The sequence below is a fragment of the Mytilus californianus genome, unplaced genomic scaffold, assembly GCF_021869535.1.
Source record: "Mytilus californianus isolate M0D057914Y unplaced genomic scaffold, xbMytCali1.0.p SCAF_55, whole genome shotgun sequence".
NCBI lineage: Eukaryota > Metazoa > Mollusca > Bivalvia > Mytilida > Mytilidae > Mytilus > Mytilus californianus.
In genome coordinates, this window is record NW_026262707.1 from 840,060 (window position 1) to 851,605 (window position 11,546).

Genomic DNA, 11,546 nt, shown 5'->3' on the forward strand with positions numbered 1-11,546 from the left:
CGTACTTTGACCTTTAATTGACGTCTCAAGTACATTAATCAATTGCCATTTGTATTTTACGCATTTTGATATGCAGGGGTGTTTATCATTTTTTATCATGGCTGTGATGGTTTGTCTTCTATCATCAGGTTTGATTGTCTGCTGCCTTGGTAGCAAACATTGACATCTTTAAAAGAGAACCAACTTGTAGATATGATGACAAAACTACCTTGACCAACAATATTTACCTGACGAAACTGCACGGCAAAATGGTATGCTACAAAATCACTATTTTTAATTAAGGATTCTATACTGGAATATTTTTCTGATATCCCTGATGCTAATGGGTTTGTAAAGTTAAGAATAGACTGCAAGAGTTTATCATCCTCGGAATCATTGTGCGACTAGAATTTGTTTTGTAGTATTGATTGATTGATTGTTGGTTGCTTAACGTCAAGTGGCAAATATTTCATGCATGTTCAGGACGAGAACAAGTTAACAATAAATACAATAAGAAGGTCTTGTCTTAATAGCGGCCATTCGGGATGATGGTCGGGGAAATTTGGACTGCCACTGGAAAATGAGGCTATATTAGATAGGGACAGAAATTTTGCCTTGCAACAGGCCACCTACAGACCCCTCAAAGAGTTGTTGCAAGGGTTCTTAACGTGCAAAGAGCGTGGAACTCTCTTTACACGAGGCATCGGATTTAACGTCCCCATTCTGAACGGACGTGACTGCGAACTTGATACATCCCGCACAGCCAAACAGACGCCCACTTCGGCAAGCGTCTTACTGCCGGTCGGGAGAAGACGAAGTGACCATATTTCGTTTCCCTTAGTCACCCTTCGGGTTTGTTTTGTAGTTAATTCTTCTAGAATCTTGTTTAGAAAACTATCTATTCGATGAAAGAAAAAAAAATCTCTTGTTTAAATATCAATTTGTAAATTGGAAAAAAAACCTTAAATGCAATTGTTTTCATTATTTTATTGTAGTTAAATTATAAGAAGAATGGATTATTGTAATAACTGTAGTGTCGTTAATTGCATATGTATATTTTTTCCATTTGTTTTATATTTAGAAAGAATATTTTAAATTCATGTAATTTTGTTCATGTACATTTTTTAGTCTAATTATGGGTATTTGTTATTGAGTGCTTAATTTTTTTTCATTAAAGATGTATGAGTTACTTACGAAATTTAAATTGACTACTAGGGAGTGTCATGACAATATTGTTTAGATAGATGGTTCAATTTCATGGACATAGAAAATGTTGTTCGATTTTTTCTGTAAATGCTACATAATACCAATCTGCCATCATGGAATATTTTTAGAGTTTCAACTTGCACAATTAATTTAAAGTAGCAGTAACATGATGTGAGAATAAAGTGCAGTTAATAAGACATGTCTTTTGTTGTCCCCGTTAAGGCAAGATCACACTAAAATGATAGATGGGAGGGAAAACAACAATTTTTACAGGAAGTATCAATTTAAAATCCATTTTAAAATAGACTCAAAAACGTCAGTGAATATTTGTTTTCAATGTACGTACTTGGGTGTAAATAAATTAGTTTTTAAACATAAACTTAAAGAAATCATTTGAATATAGCCACAAGATGCCTGACAACATTTTTTACATGCTAATAAAGACCAAATCAGTTTTGGTAGTAACTACCACATACAGAACATTAGTACCTATCTGGGTTGAGGTCTTTTTGGTGCTCTTTAAAATATTTGATGAATTTATAGGCTTTCCCGCAATCGTCACATTTAACATATGTACATTGCTATTTTCACAAAGTTTGTAGTGACTGTATCTACTGTTTTCATACTGAAAAGATTTTGTGCAGGCGAAATTCTTCTCATTTTTTACCTACAATAAATGCATGTATATGACAATTCAATATAAAAATAAAGATTAATATAATGTTTAAAAAAGGGTTTTTTAACAACATAGCCTATTTACTTCTTCCTTGGCATCTCATTTTCTTTCTGCACTCTCAATTTTGTAGTTGTTAAGTGCTTTCCTGTTCTCCTCTCCGAAGGTTCCTTTTCAGCTGACTTGATATCCTCTTCTTTAGCCTTTTATCTCTTCAAACGGGCAATATAACTTCCAAACCTATTAAGTTCAGCCTGGTGACTTCTTTTTAATACATTCATCTCGGCTTTAAGCTCTCTATAAGATTAGAAAGTCTCTTCCGTCTGACAGAGGTTGTCAAGGGCGTTAAACTTACCACTGTCTTCCATAATTTCTCAAATCTGTTCCTTTACCTCCTCAATTAAGGCACAAGAGTGATCCTTGTGTAGTGTATCACATGATACGTCTGTTCCTAATTTTACAAAATATGGGTGAGGGTTGAATAATGCAGCTATTGCGAGAATCTAGGTTGAACTGTTTCATCTTCTCAAGATGAGGCTTGTAACTTATAATATGTCTGTCCATACTTCTGCGAGTTTTTCCTCGATAATGGCAAATGTTGCAGGAAAATGGTACCTGGTCTTCCTCTACACGTGTCAGTATGGCAGTATCTCTTTTCTTGCCTTCATACAAACAGCCAGCCAAATTGCAATTATATTTTTCAGACTTGTCCCACCGCTGCCACCAGACATCATTATATATACCATTTCAGTTTTACAACACGTATATAGCTAGTAATCTATAATCACACGACACATAGTGCAGTCTTATCTTATGTTTCAATCAAAATGAATTGATATATAACTATGGAGGTAATCCAAAAAGATATAAGAAAAGAAAAAAAAAATAATTGGAAAACAATTTGAGTGAAAAAAAATATATGGGTAAATGTGTAAGATCGGCCACTTTCTTTATTGATTACTTTACTATATTTTACAATGAATTTGATTACGTTTAATAGATAGTTGTATTAGATGGTATCTTAAATCTACTACATTATAAAGACACTTATAGATAATTGCTTAAGATGTTCCATTAGATCGGCCACTTTCTTTATTGATTGATTGATTGATTGTTGGTTGCTTAACGTCCAGTGGCAAATATTTCATGCATATTCAGGACGAGAACAAGTTTACAATAAATACAACAGGTAGGTTCTGTAATAGATTAAGGGATTCAGGTCGGAGAAATTTAGACTGCCACGGGAAATGAGGGTATATTGGATAGGGACAGAAATTTATTGATTGATTGATTGTTGGTTGCTTAACGTCCAGTGGCAAATATTTCATGCATATTCAGGACGAGAACAAATTAACAATAAATACAATAGGTAGATTCTGTAAGAGGGGCGTCCGGGATTAAGGTCGGAGAAATTTAGACTGCCACGGGAAATGAGGGTATATTGGATAGGGACAGAAATTTAGCCTTCCAACAGGTCACCTACGGACCCCTCAAAGAGTTGTTGCAAGGGTTCTTAACGTGCAAAGAGCGTGGCACTCTCGTTACACGAGGCATCGGATTTAACGTCCCCATTCTGACCGGACGTGGCTGCATATTTGTACATCCCGCACAGCCAAACGGACGCCCCACTTTAGCGAGGGTTTTACCACCGGTCGGAGGAAGACCAATGGTGACCATATTTCTATTCCCCAGTCACCCTTGGGGGGCGACCGAAATTTAGCCTTGCAACAGGTCACCTACGGACACCTCAAAGAGTTGTTGCAAGGGTTCTTAACGTGCAAAGAGCGTGGCACTCTCTTTACACGAGGCATCGGATTTAACGTCCCCATTCTGACCGGACGTGGCTGCAAATTTGTACATCCCGCACAGCCAAACGGACGCCCCACTTTGACGAGGGTTTTACCGCCGGTCGGAGGAAGAGCAATGGTGACCATACTTCTATTCCCCAGTCACCCTTGGGGACCTTTCTTTATTGATTATTTTACTATATTTTACAATGAATTCGATTACTTTTTTATAGATAGTTGTATTAGATGTTATCTTAAATCTGCTTCATTATAAAGACACTTGTATGAGCTGATATCTTAAACCAGCTACTGCTGTATTAATAATTTTATTACATTTTATAGTAAATTTTACCACTTTTTGAATACTTGATTAGATGTAACCTTAAATCGGTACCTTTTTAGAATTAATTGTAAACGACGCAACATTAAAGCGAACACTTTTTATGGATAATTGGTAATATATTTAACTTTATGTCAGCATTTTTTCTACATAATTCTCTGAGATGTTACCTTAAATCGGCTAGTTTCTTTATTGATGATTATATTACATTTACAAGGTTCAATCACTTTTCATAGATAATGTATTAGATGAAACCTTATATCAATCATTGATTGTATAGATAATTGCACTTTATATCGGCTAAATTCTATCATATTTTACATGATTCAACCATATTTTATAGTTGTATTAGATTGAACATTTATTCGATCACTTTTTAATGATCAATTTACTATATTTTCAATTATTCTCGACCATTTGTCTTGATTATTGTGGATGATGCAACCTAGGTCAGTATTTTTTTTTTAGAATAATTGTTTTATATGTAGCTTTTAAATCGACCACTTTCTTTAATAATTATTTTCATATATTTTACATTAACTTCGACCACCTTTTATAGATAGTTGTATTTGATGTAATTGTAAATCTACCACATGATAAGAGACAATTTTACAATTGTATTAGATGTAACCTTTAAACCAGTCACTGCTCTCTTGATAAACTACATTTTACAGTAAAATCAGTAGACCACTTTTTTGATAATTGTGGAAGATGTAACCTTTAACAGGTAACTTTTTATAGATAATTGCATTATATGTTCCCTTAAATCGGCCACTTTCTTTATTGATAATTCTACAATATTCGATCATTATTACTGATAATTCTAATAGATGTAACCTTAAATCGACCACTACTTATAGATTATTGTATTAAATGTAACCTTCAATCTACCAAAATTCATAGATGATTGTATTAGATTTAACCTTAAACCAGCCACTGCTTTCATGATAATTTTTCCACATTTTACAGTAAATTTGTCCACTTTTTTTATAATTGTATTAGACGAACACGTAAATGAACAACTTTCTTAATTGATAATCTTTTTTTCATCGGTCACTTTCTTTATTGATGATTTTACTATAGTTAGAATAAATTCGAATACTTTTTATTTTTATAGATATTTGTAATATATGTAACCTTAAATAAACCAAATTATAATGGTATTAGATGTAACCTTAAAACGGCCCCTGTTTTATTGATCACATATTACGGTCAATTTTACCTCTTTTTGTTAATTATAATAGATGTAACATCTGCTTACCCTTCCGGAGCACCTGAGATCACCCCCAGTGGGGTTCGTTTTCTATGTTGTTTCTTGTGTACTATTATTTGTCTGTTTTTCATTTTTAGCCATGGCGTTGTCAGTTTATTTTCGATTTATGAGTTTGACTGTTCCTCTGGTATCTTTCGTCCCTCTTTTAATCAGGACACTTTTTCTAGATAATTGTATTAGATGTTCCCTTAGATCGGCCACTTTCTGTATTGATTTAAACTATATTTTACAACGAATTCGATTACGTTTTATAGATATTTGTCTTAGATGTTATCTTAAATCTACTACGCTATTAAGACACTTGTATTAGATGATATATTAAACCAGCCACTGCTCTATTGATAATTTTATTACATTTTATAGAAAATTTTACAACTTTATGACATTTTTTTTTGTACATTAGGGCACACCATTTATAAACCTAAAGCTGGTTTCATGTTAGATGAAGGCGGTGAAATGCAGTCATCTTTAAAAAAAACAGGTAAGATAACAAAAATTACAACACAAATGTTGTCACATGTCAATTTCATCTAAAACAGTGTGCAATACGTCATGGAAGTAGTGCATACATGGGTCAACAAGATACAAATGACATGGTTCAACGTTTTAAAAGAGATAAAAATTGGTATATCCAGAAACTGTTCACAAATACAATAGAGTAATTTCAGCGATGAAAGAATTTATTTTATGCTCAAGAAAATCGCATTTGACTAAATGGCTCAATTGGTGGGATATCAGACGTAATCATGTTATGGAAGCATTTCAATCTGTCTTTGCACCTTCAACAAATCTAGCTGAAGCATCCCATGCCTCGATGAAGCTATCTGGAGGGACTGGTTTGAATATTGTTTAGTCTGCCATATATGATATAAGTGAATGCTTTAAGTTTGAAAAGAGCATATATGGATATTGCCTTGGGTATGTCAAATCCGGAACCGGACCATCCAAAGCTTTGAAAACATCTCGAATTGAGAAAAGGACTTTAAAAATGTTGATGAACTAATGACTGAATTAGATGGACAATACCACTCTGAAGAGCAAAGCCCTAGTAGAGTATCAATCGCATCATTCCAGCCAAATGAATCATCCTCACATAGAGCAGACAAAGGAAAAGATCCTGACAATCGACCTGATGGCCGAAAGAGAACAGTTAAAAGTACTAGTTTCAATAATTCCCTTGAAAAAACATCAGATACGGTCAGTTAAAAATTGTTGACGTTGAGCAATATTCACCTACTGAAGCTTGTGTTACGGTAAAAACAGAAGATGGGGATTTCTACAATGGTAAGTTCAACCAAACAACGACATGTTCCTGTCCATACTCAAAACGCAGGAAATTTTAAATAAAAGACAAAAGAAATATCCATGCAGACATAAATTATTTGTTCTTCTGGAAATTTTCTTCATGATGATACAGTTTTACTTCAGTATTCTTACCAATCACACGAAACACGACGGATCATTTCTAAACTTAGAAACCATACAGAAGTTTCGAAGGATAAATCTAAAAATCTTTTACCTCATTCTCTGCTAAAAGTAGTTTATTTACATCATTTTTTATTGAATTCAATAAACATGAATAGTTTTTTTAGATTATTTTATACATAAAAAGTCAAGGACCTCTTCCTAGGTACTTGCAATTTGATGCTGCATTGTGATTTTTATAACTTGTTGAAATCATGAGGCTTAAATAATATATTGAATTGAATTGATTCAAATTTCGTATATACATATTTGTTATCTACAAGTTCTATCATATTTACAAATACATAGTTAAAGAGAAACACATTCATTAGCGTTGGTGTATCAAATGGGGATAGCTTTTCAGAGGCGGATCCATTTTTTTCGAAAGGAGGGTAGGCCTGTTCTGTTCCCTCCAACTTAAGGTGAAAAAATGTAGAGCGCCTGCCACTTAAGGTTAAAAAATGTAGAGCGCCTGCCCCAAACCCGCCTCCCCCCTTTTCGGAAAGTCATCACTATACATACTCAACTTTTTCACAGTTAACATTAAAAACTTTGTTAATATTGACCAGGGCTTTCTAACAGGCATCAATTAAAGGTAGCATCTGTCATAGATAATGCATGTTTTAAGCATGTCGGGGTGTCAGGATTGCCCAAAGAAAGACCTCCCGACGGTCGGTTTTTTATTTGATCTATCCTGACACCCCTCGGTGTGTTCTACTACAAGAAAAACTTAAAATATGCATTATCTGACTTCTATACCGTCAAACAAATATTTTTTATAAAGATTTGCAAAATTATGCATCCTATTATACCGACCACACTACAGTGGTATATTACTTTCTAATGCGTTCAGGTTTGAATACGCCCTACGGTGTATTGAGAATGTGAAATAAAACTCACGAATTCATTTAGATATAAACTTAAATAATTATCCATGCGCAATAAAGATATTACTGTAACTGCAGGAAGTAAGACACAAATGAATTGTTACCATCCGATAACGGTGTATGAAACATACAAGACATTTTGTAAGTAATTTATTGTACCAACTTGGTGTATGGAAAAGGGGGTGCTATGTTGTCGTTTTTTTCCTATTTGTATTGACATTTCTATCGCGAAAAAGTGATTATTTTTTCAACAATTTTAATTGAATCGAATGAAATATTCAAAATAATTTTCTTTGAATAGCAATACATTTTTTAACAGATAATCAGGATATAATTCTAACCCCCCATCCCACCTAACCCCATTTTGAGGTACGTGGATGTTATTCAATAGAATATAAGAATATTTTGTTAGTTGATTATTTGATAGAGTAAAAGGTATACATAAATGTGAAGTTAAGAACTGACACGAAGGGAGCACGAAATCGTGATGCATGTACATGTAACACGAAAACGAATGTCAATACATGTAGGTCACAGTATGATTTCCTATTCAGTGTGAATCAATAAGATTTTCAAAATCTTACACACGAAAATTTTAAAACTGGATTTTTAAAAAGTGTTATGGAAAGTTTTAAATTAAAATTCATTAACTGACATTACTTTGTTCATTGATATTTCTGTCAACTTACGCAACGTAGGATGTGCAACACACCAGCAGATTCACGTGTGCGCTTGACTCTTTATTATCGCCATAACATACTAAAATATTCTAACTTTCGTTTTAAAAAAACAAATGTTGTCTAAAACTGGAGTATGACTTGATTGCATTAAAGATCTGAACGTAGACGGAACAACTCAATCCGTGTATTTTTTCAAGCATCATTGATTTGAAGTCGTACTCTCCACGTAGATACTTGACTTTAACACAAGATGGATTGTATGAATATATGCAATTCTGTTTATCAATATTTTGAAACTTTCGTATGCACAAATTGTCAATTTAATTTCCCATTTGTGCACATGCGCAGATATGTAACCATCATGGTTTAGATTAACCCGAATAATCCATTTGTTTTATTCCGATAACTCCAATCATTAATCTACTAAAGACAATTATAAGAACAATCAGAGAATTATTATCATGACCTACTGATGCTCAAAACAAGCCATCAACTTTTAATTATTTTTTTAATGTTTTTTCATGAATTTCGAGAATTCATATCATATAAATATCTGCATAAGTATATTAAACTTGAATACCCTTAATAAATTTTTTTTTTAATAAATGCAAGGACATATAAAACGTCTATAATGAAAGTAAGGAGAAGGAACCCATGGTGAACGTACTCTATGGGCGAAAGAACTCAGGTAGAACAGACCAAGGGCAAACCGACCCAATACCAAATTCACGCATGCATACTACAAAAATATACTCTAAAAACATCCGGTTACAAGTAAACAAATAACGTTCATGTAAGATGAGATGACCTCCATGAAACAACAGGATCCAACAGCATGGAGACCTTATTGACGCAAAAAAGATGGAGATGGATTGGCCATGTTCTTAGAAGACCAGCAGAGGACTTGACCAGAGTTGCCCTAAGATGGACACCTGAGGGGAAAAGAAAGAAAGGACGCCCCAAAACAACTTGGAGAAGAACAGTTGAAGCTGAAATGAAAGAACATGGAATCAGCTGGGGCGAAATAGAAAAGAAAGCACAGAACAGAGATGAGTGAAAAGATCTAGTCCTTGCCCTATGTGCCTCCGGGCATAATAAGGACTAGGTAGGTAGGTAAGATGAGATGAAATCTAATAATGTACATAAATAAAAAAGGGTATATATTTTTACATTAAAACATGAGAAACTATAACACTAATGATAGTGATTGTTTTTCAAGCCTAACTTATAAATTAAATGATGCAGATGCTTAATCATGTGTATAAATCGGTATCAAGAAATGGCACGGAAGTTGTTATAAAATTGTAATACACAGAAAGGGATGCGGCATACAACCTGGTAACGGTTCAATGATTTTACAGCCTGCAGTAAAGGCTTTCAGAAGACTTGAAGTCTTCTTCCACCAAAAACAAAGAGGTCGTAAATTATAGGGCTAGTAATGAGAGATGATAAGAGTTGAAACACAACCATAACAGCTGCACCATACACTAAATTTTACGGTCAATAGGTCAGTCTGCTAAATTACATGAAAACAAATAATTAGTAATCTCAACACTTTTAAAATAGCAAATTATTGCCAGCAATTAAATACTGATGAGAGATAAGATATAACTAGTTTACAAATTAAGCTCAATGACAGTATTTTAAACTTTAATTAAAAGACAGATATTGATAAAAGTGCAAACTCCATGATGAATGTTAAAGACAAAAGGTGAAAATACGATGACTGATCAGAAACTTTACAAAAAGTATATATATATCCAAATAAGGACAAATTAAAAATTCTTCCAATTTTACAAAAATTGTAAAAGAAATAATTAAAGATCATGCATACTAGTCAATTTCATGTGACACATGTAAATAATGCTAAATAATTTTGTCGTTTGTGCTGCTCAACCTAACGGGTACGTCTAAACATTGCTCAGGACATACAAAGTGCACTCAGGACCCTTTATAGCCATCGTATTTGCACACAGGATGGCTGTATATATTCGCTACACGCTACTTATTTAAGAGTTAAATTTTGGTAGAATTTGAAATCGAACTTAGATAGATATGTCAATTCTTATAAAATAATGAGGGCACGTGTCTCTGATTACACAACTACTGAGCCGTAAATTATTCAATCAACAAAACTGATTGGATTATCTTTATTGTTGTTTATGAATTGTGTTGTTAGTACAGTGTTACGTTTAAAATAAATAACACGATGTTTTAAGTTTTTAGGGATTGTTTAATGTAGTAAATTATGCATAGTAAATTTTACGTTTATGGAGAATAAAATTTAAAAAAAAACAACATTTCTATGGATACCTATGGATCTTCAGAACGCTGGCACTGTTGTACCATTATATTCTGCTCTACTTCATCATTGTTGTATTTAATTGTATTTAAATTATCATATTTGGGTATTATTCGATGTACTTTTTCAGTCTATTTTTCACGATGACGGCTAAATTAATTTTGTTGTGGTCTGCAGTTCATGCATAAAGATTGATTGTTGGTTGCTTAACGTCCAGTGGCAAATATTTCATGCATATTCAGGACGAGAACAAGTTCACAATAAATACAATAGGTAGGTTCTGTAACAGGGGCGTCCGGATTAAGGTCGGAGAAATTTAAACTGCCACGGGAAATGAGGGTATATTGGATAGGGACAGAAATTTGGCCTTGCAACAGGTCACCTACGGACCCCTCAAAGAGTTGTTGCAAGGGTTCTTAACGTGCAAAGAGCGTGGCACTCTCTTTACACGAGGCATCGGATTTAACGTCCCTATTCTGATCGGACGTGACTGCGAACTTGTACATCCCGCACAGCCAAACGGACGCCCCACTTTAGCGAGGGTTTTACCGCCGGTCGGAGGAAGACCAATGGTGACCATATTTCTATTCCCCAGTCACCCTTGGGGGTCATGCATAAAGAAAATAAAAAAAAAAATCGTGTTATTTTATAGTTGCCGTTTTTCTGTAACAAGTTCGATTTTTGTTTTTCTTTGGGATTTTTTTTCTCTCTCTCAAATCAACTTAATAAACAAAAACAATGTTTACTGAATATCAAATTTTATTGAATTTGTGTATCTTTATTCTCAATAAACCATATACATAGGTATAGAGAAGAAAATTATGTACAATATTTACAATGACAATATTTAGATGAATTTATTTATATGATTTGCTAAGTCTAATATCTTGGCTGCGTACATGCTGTCCTTGGTCTTTTTCTTTGGTTTTGCTTACGAGCAAGTTTCTGGGGTTTT